Below are 13,806 nucleotides of genomic sequence, written 5' to 3'. Positions count from 1 at the left end.
AGACGTTACCGAAGTAACGACGCAATGCGACAGTTGGTCCAGAGCTATGCTTCAACCGCATGAGGCAATAAAAACAAACACCGCATTGAAACTTTGATCGAAAGATGCAACTGAGCAACGCGAGAGCGGAGGATTGAGACACGTGTACAACTAACGGTTGTGTAGAATTGATGGTCTGATTGCATAACATAAGGAATAATATCCCTCCATCTACGGAATTACCATAACCATCAAGTGGGGACCACAAGACCAGAGTCAAAGGATCTGCTCCTACAAATAACCCAGTGATTTCAGAGAAAAGTATGCTATTTGATACTGGGCTAAGTGCTGTAAGATTTTAGAGAGAAAAGATTGAGCTGAGTGCTGAAGAGAAGAAATCCAGGAAGAGAATGAGATAAGGCCGAGAGGTGAATTAGATCCGACCTGCCGTATACCTGATCGAAGCTCTGTGCAGAGACCCCTGCTGCCGGTGGAGCAAGCCTGAGAAGGAAGCTCTTCCTGCCATCGAAACCATCTTATCTAGCAAGTAGGTCTCCATTGAATTTGTACCAAGACATTGGCACTTGTTGTATCTGTTCTATTTCTCTATGATTGTATTCCATATTTTCTTTATCTCTTCATTCACACATCATATATCAAACACTTAGTAGAAATATTAAATGTTTCGATAGATTCCATTTACCATTTTCTATCTATTTCTGTTCACCCATTAGTCACTTTCTTCATGATGTTTTCTTAATCCCTTGATGAGCAATACGAATCACCAAGAACTTAATATGTATTAAAGTTATAAAATACGTTTAGCTAAAGCATGTTAGATGACATCTTCAGCTGTGAGAGCAGAAGTGAAGATGTCATCCTGATCTATCGAGAGAAGTTCAGAAGAGTGTGTTAACTAAAGCGAGTAGTACTTCCAGACATGGAAGCCACCTTGTATTCATTACTTTAGACTCTATTTCACCACAGACATGTGGGGAACACGGCTGATCACTGAGAGGTGTACGCTAAGAGAAGAGCGGAATAGTATTTGTATCTTTAATTCAATTAAGAACTTGCTTTGTTTGTAATATTTATCTTTCTCTTTCTATACTGTTCATAAAACTTGTCACCGCATTCCACGTCTTTGCACAACCTTTACAGCCAGCCTTAATCCTAGCATCTTGCACATAAAGCTTGTATCTTGTAACATCTAGCTTAGGTTTATTGTATTTTTATGTTTTATCGCATCTTTACCGCTTTCCTTTATTTTACTGCAATTTATATACCGTACACACCTCTTTATAAAGAATTCAAAACCTGGTCGCATATATCATGAACATACCACAATAACCGGCACCACTTCCCCAAGTTCGACCTCAGATCACACCGAGAAACTTGCGGTGGAATTACACTTGGTTCCATCATAAGGAAACTTGTGACAACGCAGAGCATACTACATGAGCATCCCTAATTAACGCATAAATAGCAGTAGTATCACATCATTATGAGCACTTAATATCATACATACCGAACACGTTACAGTATGCAATGTTATGTACTAGACCTGACATATGTTACTCAGTAGGGATCGTCAGTAGATACCAGTCTAATCCTGGACGTGATCATTGGATTGCCGTTAAGAACATCTTAAAGTATCTCAGGAGAACTAGGGGCTACATGCTCGTGTATAGTGCTAAGGATCTGATCCTTACTAGATAGGTCAGCTCTAGTGGTTGTCCGGTTCGTGTTTGAGCGGAGATAGAAGTGTTTCGGGAGCTTCAAAGGTAATGTTCCAAAAAAATCCTAATTAATTAATTTAGGGTTGTATGTTTAATTTGTGCAATTAGAGTAAAATTGATCCTCATTTCTGCTGCGCATGCCTATTTTTCCATCAATATGTAAATCGATGTTTAGTCTGCCAACAAGTGAAACTTGAGAGGCAGAGGCCAATAGTATAACTAAACGCACTCCCAGTGCCTGTGTGGAAGTGGGGGCATATGATAATGGACTTTCTTTGCCTAGGACGCCCTCAGGATATGATGGCATTTGGGTGATAGTCAATAAACTGATCAAGACGACCAAGTTTGTACTAGTAAAAGTTACTTTTATGCTGGATCGTCTAGCTAAAATTTATGTAGATAGGATAATCAGTCAGTATGGAGCCCTAGTTTCGATAGTGTTGGATTGAGACTCGAGGTTTACTTCGAAATTCTGGCCTAGTCTACAAAAAGCTATGGGCACTAAATTGCATTTCAGTATGGCTTTCATCCACAAACGGATGGACAGTCAGAAAGAACTATACAGAAACTGGAAGACATGTTAAGAGCATGCGTATTACAGTTCAAAGGAAGTTAGGATACGCAATTACCTTTGATTGAATTTGCGTACAACAACAATTATCATTCAAGTATTGGAATGGCTCCCTATGAAGCATTGTACGACCAACCTTGCAGAACCCCGGTATGTTGGAATTAAATTGGAGAATGGAAATTATTGGGTTTGGAATTGGTTCAACAGACAACTGAGAATGTGAAACTTATCAGAGATAACCTTAAGGCGGCCCATGATAGACAGAAGAGTTATGCGGATAAGCGAAGAAGAGAACTAGAATTTGAAGTCGGAGATCAGGTATTTCCTCAATTGTCCCCATGGAAAGGAATTCTCCAGTTTAGAAGAAAAAGGATGTTAAGTCCGCGATATTTCGGACCATATGAGATTGTGGAACGAGTTAGCCCAGTAGCTTATAGATTGCAGTTACCTTCGGAGCTAACTCGTATTCATGACATGTTCCATGTGTCAATGTTGAGGAAGTATGTGCCTGATTCTATGCACATACTAGCAGTACAACCAGTACAGCTCAAGGAAGATTTATCATATGAAGAAGAGCCTATCGAGATTTTAGACAGGAAAGACCAAGTGCTCAGAAATAAGACGATACCATTGGTAAAGGTATTATGGCGTAATCATGGAATTGAGGAAGCAACCTGGGAACCCGAAGAGCAAATGAAAAGGAGATATCCTCAACTTTTCAAATGATATTTCAGGTAAATTTCGAGGACGGAATTTCTTTTAGGGGGAGGTAATTGTAAACCCCAAATTCTACATTTTCTATTTAAGTACGCTTAGCCATAAGGATATTATGTAATTAATGATGAAGTCTCGTTAGTGTGGTGCTTGATCTCGCTCATGAGGATGATTTTATAAGGAAGGTCTCGCTCATGATGTCAATCTCGCTAGTATTGATGATCTTGTTAATGAAGGTTCCACTAGTAAACAAACCATTTGAAGCAACTTGATGGGAATTTTAAGGAATTTAACAAGGAATTATGTTGTTTCAGGTCAAGAGGAGCTAGAAGAAGCTTATAAACAATTAAGAGCCCTGATGAGTAGTGAGTGACTAAAATAAATTAATGTTTTCAATGTTTATGCATAAAAGACCATACGATTTCAATAATGTTTGATGATAAGTTTATACGTTTTCAAGCAACCAAGTTTTTATGAATTGCATAGCATTTCTTCTCCAGCATGTATATGTTTTATCGCATGCCAAGGTTATATGTTAATTCATTACAAAAGCTAAGTTGCTATGATGAAGCATGTGTTATTTAGATAAAGGCTATGATTGAATGATTCTTAATGTAAATGTTTTACTTTTAAAGCTTGATTTGATGCTAGAGAAGAACCCGATACTGAAGAGAAGAACCTCGTACTGAAGGACTCAGAGAAGGTACCTGGGTAATAGTACCTGAGGTGTTGATTGTACTTAGTAACTCCACGTGCACATAGGTAGTTCTGAATGAAAGGTCAAAGTATGGGTCTCTTAGGCCATATACCAGCAAAGAGAGGCTGAAGTATGGGTCTCTTGGTCGGATACAGACGTTGGGAGCTAGAGCGATGTATGCTCGTTCTCAACTAAGGTTTAATGATGTTTATTGATGTTTAATAAGTTTTCTTCTCAGAAGCTTGATGTTATGACCATGTTTATGTTTTAAAGGAAGTTGCTTGAAATGTTTCCCATTATGTTTACATGTTGTATAATAATGTGAAGCATGGCATAATATGATTTCTATAGTCACTAACTAGTTATGTTTTCCTTTCCCAGGTAGCGGTCAAATTCCTCAAGGTTGATCCTGCTGCTATTTGCCACTGAAAGGCTCGACTAGATTAAAGAATTTAGGTTAATGTTGTATATTGTGAAGGAAATCGAACTCGAGATTTCCATGAGCAGCGAAATATAGATCATTCCAAATTACAGTCATGAATGAATATTACATTTACAGTCGTAAACAAAACATTCGGTTATACAATTAATACAAAAATTACAGCATGAACAACTAAAAATGAACAAGGAGAAAAGTCTACGAACATTTGTAGACTCATCTCCATGCTCCTTGCTCACGAACGCTCGAACACAGAAACCTCGAATGCTCGAACAACATGACCGCAACACTGCACGAACAATTGGTACTCGTCCTCAACGATCGCCTTGGTCACGAAATCCTCAGCAACACGAGCGACCTCCATAGAACCTCAACGGTGTTGAGTTAAGTATGACACCACTAAGAAGATTACCTTGGTATTCTCGGTGTGAAAATCCAGAGGGTGGGCTCTGTTCGGAATTGGTATGAGGTAGATAGAGAAGGAAAGATCGATCGTGTACATGATTGGGCAAGTGGGAGATTGTGGAGACCTATCTTATAGCTAAGCGATCGTCTAGCAAAAGCTAAGCGATCGTTTAGCTCAGTGTCTGTCGCCTACAAAACACTACATGATCGTTTACTAAAACACGCTGTCGCTTAGTAAACTCATATTTACTTGACCAGCGCCGTGAGTTTTCTTTTTGCGAGAGAAAATCTCAAAACAAATTTTTGACAAAAAACTTCTGATAAAACTTACTAAAATTAGGAAAACCATTTTTCTTTTTAACTCACGGTTACCATGAATCACCACTGTGAACTAATAAACTTATGTACCAGAAAGAAATAACCACCCACTCAATTGGTTATTAAAGAAAAAGAATTAATTATCCATTAATTAATATTATTATAAATATAAATGATAACCAACTTATCATATTATATTTATAACCTATAGTTTTAATATTTCATTTCATGAGACATATAAACCATAGTTCTTTTTCTATTCCATGGTACTTAATGCAGATCTCATTTACATCAATCATTCACTCGATGTATCTCATACATCATACCGATTACATCATATATAATCAAAATACCTGTTGTCAATTTGAACACTTCAAATCAATCACCAAGAACTGATCCTCAACTGAATCCATTGAGCTACCATGGGGACCTTATGGACCTGTAGCCCAAAGCTCCAATGGTACGTGAATAACTGACAAAACTCTTTAGTCATGGGATCCACCATCCGTTAACTACCAGGCACTCCACTAAAGATCGACAACTGAACTCTCCTTACTACAGATATATTATGTGTCCATCTTAACCAATCAGCATTGCGACAACCCTTCACAGATCGCTCGTAAGTATAGCTGGGCCAATAACCGTTATGCCCTTGTAGTTACATCTAACTTCTTAAGTACCACTGATCCCTCTAATGAAAATAAGTCATAGTCCTACTATGACTGAGTCTTCTCTCCCAAAGAGAAGCTGTGGCCACTATGTTCAAGCCCTGGAATCAGCCCTTAAGGGAGCAATCTCTCTACTTATCCCTGTTTTAGGAAAGAAGTGAATTCCATCTTATGGATTGAGTTCCCAGCTCCCAGATCAGACAAGTCCCCAAAAATGTAGGCATGTTGAGTTGGCAATTTGGCCATTCTCACCCATACTAATCAAAGGACCGCCTTCAAAGGTAAGAGTTCTAAAACACTCAGGATTGAGGTCGTGTCACCTATGGTCGTTTAGGTGAGATGTAAGTCTCTAGTACCAACGCTATTATATATAGAGTCTAGTCATCTCGTGGTCTAGGTCTTAGACAAACTCTTTGTATAGGACACCCTCGTTCGCACGTCTCCATACGAATGGTCAGGATTTACCATCTGTAGTAGTTTACAACACTTGCAAACTTTTACAAAGCAGACCATATCCGTAGTGTCACCAGAATTAGGTATCCCACCTTAATCCTTATACTACAGACCTATTTAGGTTATTACTTAAGGCATTATCCACTTGTATATCACATGTACATGCTTAAGTTCACATAAGATAACCAAGAAGCTTTGTTTATTGGATATGAGTAAATGCCAGAATTAAATAACACTTATTTTATTTATGAAACAATGTGTATCTTCAGAAAATAATGAAACTCCGGGAGAATTAGGACACCAATCTCAACAATCTCCCACTTGTCCTAATGATTCGGGAGACTTATGTACAATACAATAAAAAATGTACAATATACAATAAACTAGGGCATACCCTAGTATCATCTCCCACTTGCCCTAGAAAGGATGCTGCACGTCCCTGATAACGGGCAGAAATGCACGTTATTACAATTCAAAGATGTAAAACAATGAAGGATTGTAATGGTAAAAATACATAAAATCGTGTCCAAAAGAATTAAGTGAGAACATTACGATCGCATGTGTCCATCGCATTAAAGCAGCTAAGTTACGCATTTTGTGCAGGAAAATGCATTGGCGCAAGGAAGAATTGCGATCCAAGGAATTCACTATTCGAGCGCATTAAGAGATTGCGACCACAAGGTTATGCAATCGTTTGCATTCGCAAAGATCTGCTCGACAAGGTGGCCGCATAGAGACGGCGCATCAAGGTGAAAGCTTAATAAATCACAATGGGACAGAAAGCTGATGACGGTCGAATTCGAATTTAGTTGACAAGTTGTTAATGATGAAACACATGCCTCTATTTTTTATCTCATACACTAGAATCAACTTAGTTTTAGGACAGTCAATTCATGAAATATTTCTAGAAGTTAGTGGTCCACCAGTTTTCTTTCAAACGGACTTGTATGAAACCTCCTACGAGCATTGCATGAATTCTTTCAATCTTTTAGCAATGAGGACATTGTTGTGTTTAAATTTGGGGGTACAGTATGCATTTTCGGTATTCATTTTCAACCTTGCTATTTTAGGCCTTTCTAAAAAAAATATATCATAACGTTGCGATCGTATTCTACTCGTAGTTGGATGTCCACATGACACCCGTGGGGCAAGCCAAAACGAAGGTAGGAATCGTGATCAACGCATAAATAAAATGATCGCAACTCCGCTGCCAAATGAGCATGAGTTTAATCTGAGGAAGAGTGCTTTGCTCGTAGTTGGATGTCTGCATGACACCAGTGGGGGCAAGCCAAAACGAAGGCTAAGGACTTGGATCAGCACAAGGTCATAGAAAGAATATCTAAACTACTTAAGGATAAAAATCATTTCAAAACACCCCAGTTGAAAATTTTTTTTCTTATGAAATAAATCATGTGATGCCCGAAAAACAAGTAAAGTCTTTTTTAAGGTTAAACTTGCGGTCTCTAAATTTTAGAAATATTTTAAGAAAAGACCTGAATAGAAATTAAGGAGATTTTGGTACATAGGATTTGAATAAGGCAGCTCGAGAAATCTAGGAAAGAAAAAGGCGACTGACTTTCTAGAGAAAATCTTTAGTTTATGCTTGAGGACAAGTATTGTTTTAAATTTGGGGGTGTGATAACGAGCAGAAATGCACGTTATTACAATGAAAAGATAAAAAATAATGAAGGATTGCGACGGTAAAAATATGTAAAATCGTGTCCAAAATCATTAAGTGAGAACATTGCGATCGCATGCGTCCATCGTATTAAAGTAGCTAAGTTACGTATTTTGTGCAGGAAAATGCGTTGGCACAAGGCATAATTGCGATCCAAGGAATTCAGCGACCGAGCGCATTAAGAGAGCGAGATTAGAACCGCTTAAGCAAGAGATAGAGACTTAGAGATAAGTTCTATTTGCTAACATGCATCGCATGCACCCTTGAAATAGGTTATGGTAGTATGTGGTCGCCTTGTGTATGTGTGTGTCATTCATCATTGCATAGACAAGAATAGAGGCTTAGACATAAGTCCTATAGACATCATCGCATACATCGCATGTGTTATAAAACTAAGAGCGAGAGCATTTTCATTGAGAGATGACTTGCTGTTGTATGTGTGTAGCATGATCGCATAACGTGAACACAATCTTAGGAAGTGTTAGCTAAATCCTTTCTCAACCCATTCCTCCGCATACTCATTGTAACTTTCATTTGTATTAACTATTTTCTCAATTCCGCCACATAGAATCTATACCTTAAACAAACATACCAATTAATGCATTTTTTATTTGTCATCGCAAAGTTATCAGAAATCATCGTCGCATACTGTCTCCATAGTCCCTGTGTTTGACCCTGGGCTTACCAGGAAACCTAGTAGAATTTATACTTGGATTTTGCTAGGAAAACTTGCATGCACAACGCACACACTACCATCACAATATACAACAATATTTCATCTCATTAACAACGCATCAAGTTTTTGGCCCATTCGCAAACCCCATCCTGTTAGCGAACGACCGCAATAGGCCCATCGGGGACTATGCATCGCCCAACCTTTATGATTTCTCACCAGGAATCATGAGGCCAGCCTTAGACGGATTGAAATTTAAGATGAAACCGATGATGCTGTAGATGATTCAAACTGTCGGACAGTTTGGTGGTAGGCGTGGCGAGGATCCGCATGCCCACCTTTGGAGTTTTATTGAAATCTGCAATATGTTTGTGTTCCCAAACATCTCCACTGAGGAGGTTCGATTAACATTGTTCCCATTTTGGTTCTATGACCAAGCACGAAAATGGGCTTATTCTCTTGAACAAGGGGAGATTACATCGTGGGAACAGGTAGTGGAAAAGTACATGAAGAAGTGCTTCCCTCCGACAGAGAACGCTAGAAGGAGGAAGTTGATTACCAATTTTGAAATAGATATCGATGAATCGCTCAGTTATGCCTGGGTGAGGTTTAAGCGACTGGTGCGCGATTGTCCATACAACGACTTACCAGATTGTCTTCAGTTGGAAATTTTCTACCACAATTTGAACAGTGCATCGCAGACGGCTACCAATATGGTAGCAGCTGAAGGTCTACTTGACAAAACTTACGACGAGGCCAAGAATATACTTGATCGTATTTACAAGAACCATGAAGATTGGACAGAAAGCAATCAAAGACTGAGAATTAAAGACAGTGACGCAAATAATGGGGCCATTGCATCCCTACAAAACCAAATGACTATGATGATGAATTTGATACAAGGAATCGCAATCAGCAGCCCATGAATGCATAGGGGGCAAGTCAATGCAATCGACCAAACAAGCGCAAGTTGCGCTACTTACGATGAAGGCCATCTAATGGAAGAGTGTCCGAGGAACCCACAGTTTGTCTATTTTGTGAAGAATAATCATTTTTCCAATACTTACAACCCTGGGTGGAGAAACCACCCTAACTTAGTGTGGAAAAATCAACAACAAAATTTTCATCCAATGGCGCAAAAAGAAGGGCCACAAGGATTTTTCCTGCAAACAAATGATCAAACGAAAAATCAGGCTAGCAGTTCGCAGGCGCCATAATCTTCATCTCTAGAAAGTTTACTAAAGTAGTATATTGAGAAGAATGAAACAGTTCTCCAGAATCAAGCAACGTCCATCCGAAATCTTGAAATTTAGATAGGACAGATTGCGAGCAAACTCAAAAGTAGACCGCAAGGGGCATTGCCGAGTTCTACGGAGCTTCCATGCAACCCAGTGAGTACGGGAAAGGAAAAATGTCAAGTTGTGATGTTGCGAAGCGGAAAGAAAGTGGAGGAGGAGAAGGAGCCAAGCAGGATTGTTCCGATTGCGATGGAACCACAGATCCTGTTGACTGAAGAAGAAATAGAAAAACAAGAGATGATGGAACCGGAGATTGTATCCACTTCGAAGCCAAAAGAACAGGGAACCGTGAAAATACAATTGCCACAATTCCCCCAGAGACTTAAAAAGAAGAAAAATGATGAAGTGTAGTATCAACGCTTCATGGACATGCTGAAACAGTTGCATATCAACATTCCTTTCATTGAAGCGATTGAACAGATGTCAAAGTATGCGAAGTTTCTGAAGGACATGGCGACGAAGAAAAGAAGCACTGGTAAGTTTGCAATGATGGCGTTAACACAACAAGCAAAAACCATAATTCCACCAAAAATGCGCGACCCTGGGAGTTTCACAATACCCTGCTCGATTGGCAGGTTATACATTGGTCAAGCGCTTTGCGATCTTGAGGCCAACATCAACTTAATGCCCCTCTCAATTTTTAAGCAGCTGAATGTGGGGCAGCTGGCGCCCACGACGGTGACTCTCCAATTAGCTGACAGGTCCCTTATGCATCCAGAAGAGAAGGTGAATGATGTCCTGGTCACGATTGAAAAATTTATCTTGCCGGCAGACTTCATCATCCTTGATTATGAAGCGGATAAGGACTCTCCAACTTAATACCCATCATTCTGAGATGACCATTTTTATCCACTAGTCGCGCTCAGATTGATGTGTACAAGGGAGAAATCACACTGAGCATGAACGGATAGAAGATCGGGTTTGATATTATCAGAGCCATGAAATATTCAAAAGAAGAAGACCTCACTGAGTTCGATGATGAACCCAGTTTATATGAAGAAGAAAAGTCTGAAGATGAAGATGAAAGAGAGGATGTGACCGCATGCATAGCAGCCTACAATGCAATCACATAAATAACAACCAAAGAAGAAAAGATGACAATGAATGAAGAAAGAAAAACACCAAAACCATCCTTGGAACAACCACCGACAGTAGAGCTGAAAACCTTTCCAAACCAGATGAATCCCTCGGGTCATGACTAAGGTAGGGTTGATTCTGGAGCTTGAATGATATGGAGCCACACACCTTCTCATGGCCCGAGAGGTTGTCTCAATTCTGATGGAGACTTCCTTGACCATACACTATTTGACCACATGTGAGTTTCCTTATGAAATGAATAAGCATAAACGTGATAAAATCAAAAGTGAGTCAAAATATTATGTCTGAGAAGAGCCTTATTTGTGGAATTTTTTTTCGAATCAGGTTATTAGGAGGTGTGTTCCTAACAACGAATTTTTTTCTATTTTAGAATTCTATCATAAGCATGCATGTGGTGGACACTTTAGTCCCAAATGAACTGCTAAAAAAGTCCCTGAGTCCGGTCTGTATTGAGATACTTTATTTAGGGATGTATATTTCCTCTATAAGACTTGTGAACGTTGCCAAAAATCAGGAGGTTTGTCCCATAAGAATGAAATGCCCCAAGTTCCCATTATTTTCTGTGAGGTATTTGATGTGTGGGGGATAGATTTTATGGGACCTTTGAAGGAACTCGTTTACAAGCAGATCCATGAGCGGAAGCGGATTGTCCAAATTCCACTTAGATTGAAAACAAACATTTACAGCAAACATACAGATTATGCATCTTAATAAAAATTACAGCATGCTTTTAAACAACAAAAAGGGTTCAAGTAATTATATCTTTGAAGAACACTTCTTCTTGTGCAACCCTCGAACTATCAAGAACTTCTCGAGCAGTCACAAACTTCTCTTGCAGCAACGAAACTCGAACCAAAAGGGAAGGACACTACCACTTGGTATCCACGGTATACTCAGGGTGAAAACCCAAGAGTGGTGGGCTTGGACTATTTTGGTTATGAGGGAGTTTATGAGTTTTGAGGAGGAAGACGATTAAGGAAGCTTTCTATCGTATAACAAAGAAGCCTCAATCATATAGTGAAAATCTCATGTTGTATAGGCTCTGCAAATCGTGTAATGTTGTTATGGAAAAAATAAAATCATATTTTATTTATTCCATTTTGCCATAAAAACAAACTAACCTCCCACAAGGTGGTTAGAGAGAAAAATGGATTAATTATCCAAATAATTAATAATATAAATAAATATGATAACCAACTTATCATATTATATTTATAGCCTATAGTTTTAATATTGCATCATATACAATATAAACTATAGTTCTTTTTCTCCAGTTTATGGTATTTAATATAAATCATATTTATATTAAATTTAACATCTATGAATCTCATTCATAGTAAAAGTATTTGAATCACATTCAAATATTCATTCCTCCAATTAAACTATAATGTATCAATTATATTTTGTCAATTATATCATATATAATTGAATCAATTTCATTATATCATATATAATTAAATTCCCTCTTATTAATTTAAACAATTCAAATTAACCGAAAAACTGATTCTCAACTAAATCCTTTGAATTACCAAGGGGACCTTATGGACCAGTAGGTTGAAGCTCTAATGGTACGTGAATAATTAATTAAACTCTTTAATTACATTATCCAGCATCCATTAACTGTCGGGCACTCCACTAAAGACCAACAACTGCATTCTTCGCACCATAGATATATTTCCGTGTCCATTGGATATAACCAATCAACAGTACGATGAGCCTTCACAAATTGCTCGTTAGTACAGTTGGGCCAAATTATTGTTTTGCCCCTGTAGTTACCTTTAGCTCCTTAACTACCACTGATCCCTCTAATGAACAATAGATCATAGTCCTACTATGATTAAACCCCTCTTGAGCAAAGAGAGGGTGTGGCGCCACATTGTTCAAGACCTACAATCAGCCCTTAAGGGAGCAATTTATCTACTTACCCCTGTTTCGAAGAAGGAGTGAATTCCATCTTGCATAGTTGAGTTCCCAGCTCCCCAATCAGACAAATCCCAAAAATGATAGGTTTGTTGAGTCGGCGATTTGGCCACTCTCACTTATACAAATCAATGGACTTCCCTCATAGGTAGGAGTTCACAACTTTCTAAGGATTAAGGTCATGTTACCTATAGTCATCCTAATGAAATTAAAGTCTCTATTATGAATGGTGTTATATAATGAGACTAAACATTTTGTGGTCCAGTCTTATACAAACTCCTTTGTATTGAATATCCCCGCTCGCATGTCTAATATATGAATGATCATAATTAGATCATTTTTAGCACTTTACAACAATTGTAACACCTACAAAGCGGGTCATACTCGTAGTGTCATTAGGATAAAGTACCCAGCCTTATCCATATACTACAAACCATTTAAGTTATCACTTAAACACGATCCACCTGTATGTCTCAACATACATGTTTAAGTTATAACGATAACCTTGGATGTTAGTTTATTGGTTTATGGTTAATGCAACTAAAATATCACATATTTCATAGACTAAGTAAATAAAATATAGAATATTATTAATCACATACAAGTTTGTTCATACGAGGTTTACAAACTATAAGACCCTACGATATTTAGGGCATCAACCCCAACAACCTTTTCCTTCCTCTTGTGAGTTTAGGTATATTTTATTGGCAGTAGACTATGTTTCCAAATGGGTGAAGCAAAGGCCACTATTGCTGAAGATGCTAAGGTTGTTGCAGGGTTCTTGAAGTTCAACATCTTATGTAGATATGACTTCCTCAAGGCAATCATCAACGATCAAGGATCACATTTCTATAATCGAGTCATCATTTCCTTGCTGAAAAAGTATGGTATACAACATCGTATTGCCACCCTATACCACCCTCAGATGGACGGTTAAGCGGAGGTGTCGAACAGGGAAGTGAAGACCATTTTGGAGAAAGTGGTCAACCTAGGAAGGAAAGATTGGAGCCTTCATCTTGACAATGTGTTGTGGGCTTATAGAATAGCCTTTGAGACCCCTATTGGGATGTCTCCCTGGATGGTCTACGGAAAAGCTTACCACCTTCCATTTGAGATATAACATAAACCATATTAGGCAATAAAGCAGTGTAACTGG

The 13,806-nt window shown here is 38.5% G+C and overlaps 1 pseudogene; it reads left to right on the top strand.

Annotated features, from left to right (window-relative positions):
* Positions 1-9,260, top strand: part of LOC120089056 — a 13,626-nt pseudogene extending 4,366 nt beyond the window's left edge.
* Positions 9,261-13,806: the final 4,546 nt, after the last annotated feature.

The sequence above is a fragment of the Benincasa hispida genome, chromosome 10 (assembly GCF_009727055.1).
Source record: "Benincasa hispida cultivar B227 chromosome 10, ASM972705v1, whole genome shotgun sequence".
Lineage (NCBI taxonomy): Eukaryota > Viridiplantae > Streptophyta > Magnoliopsida > Cucurbitales > Cucurbitaceae > Benincasa > Benincasa hispida.
Note: the sequence above shows the minus strand (reverse complement) of the source record. Positions and strands in the feature narration are given on the sequence as shown.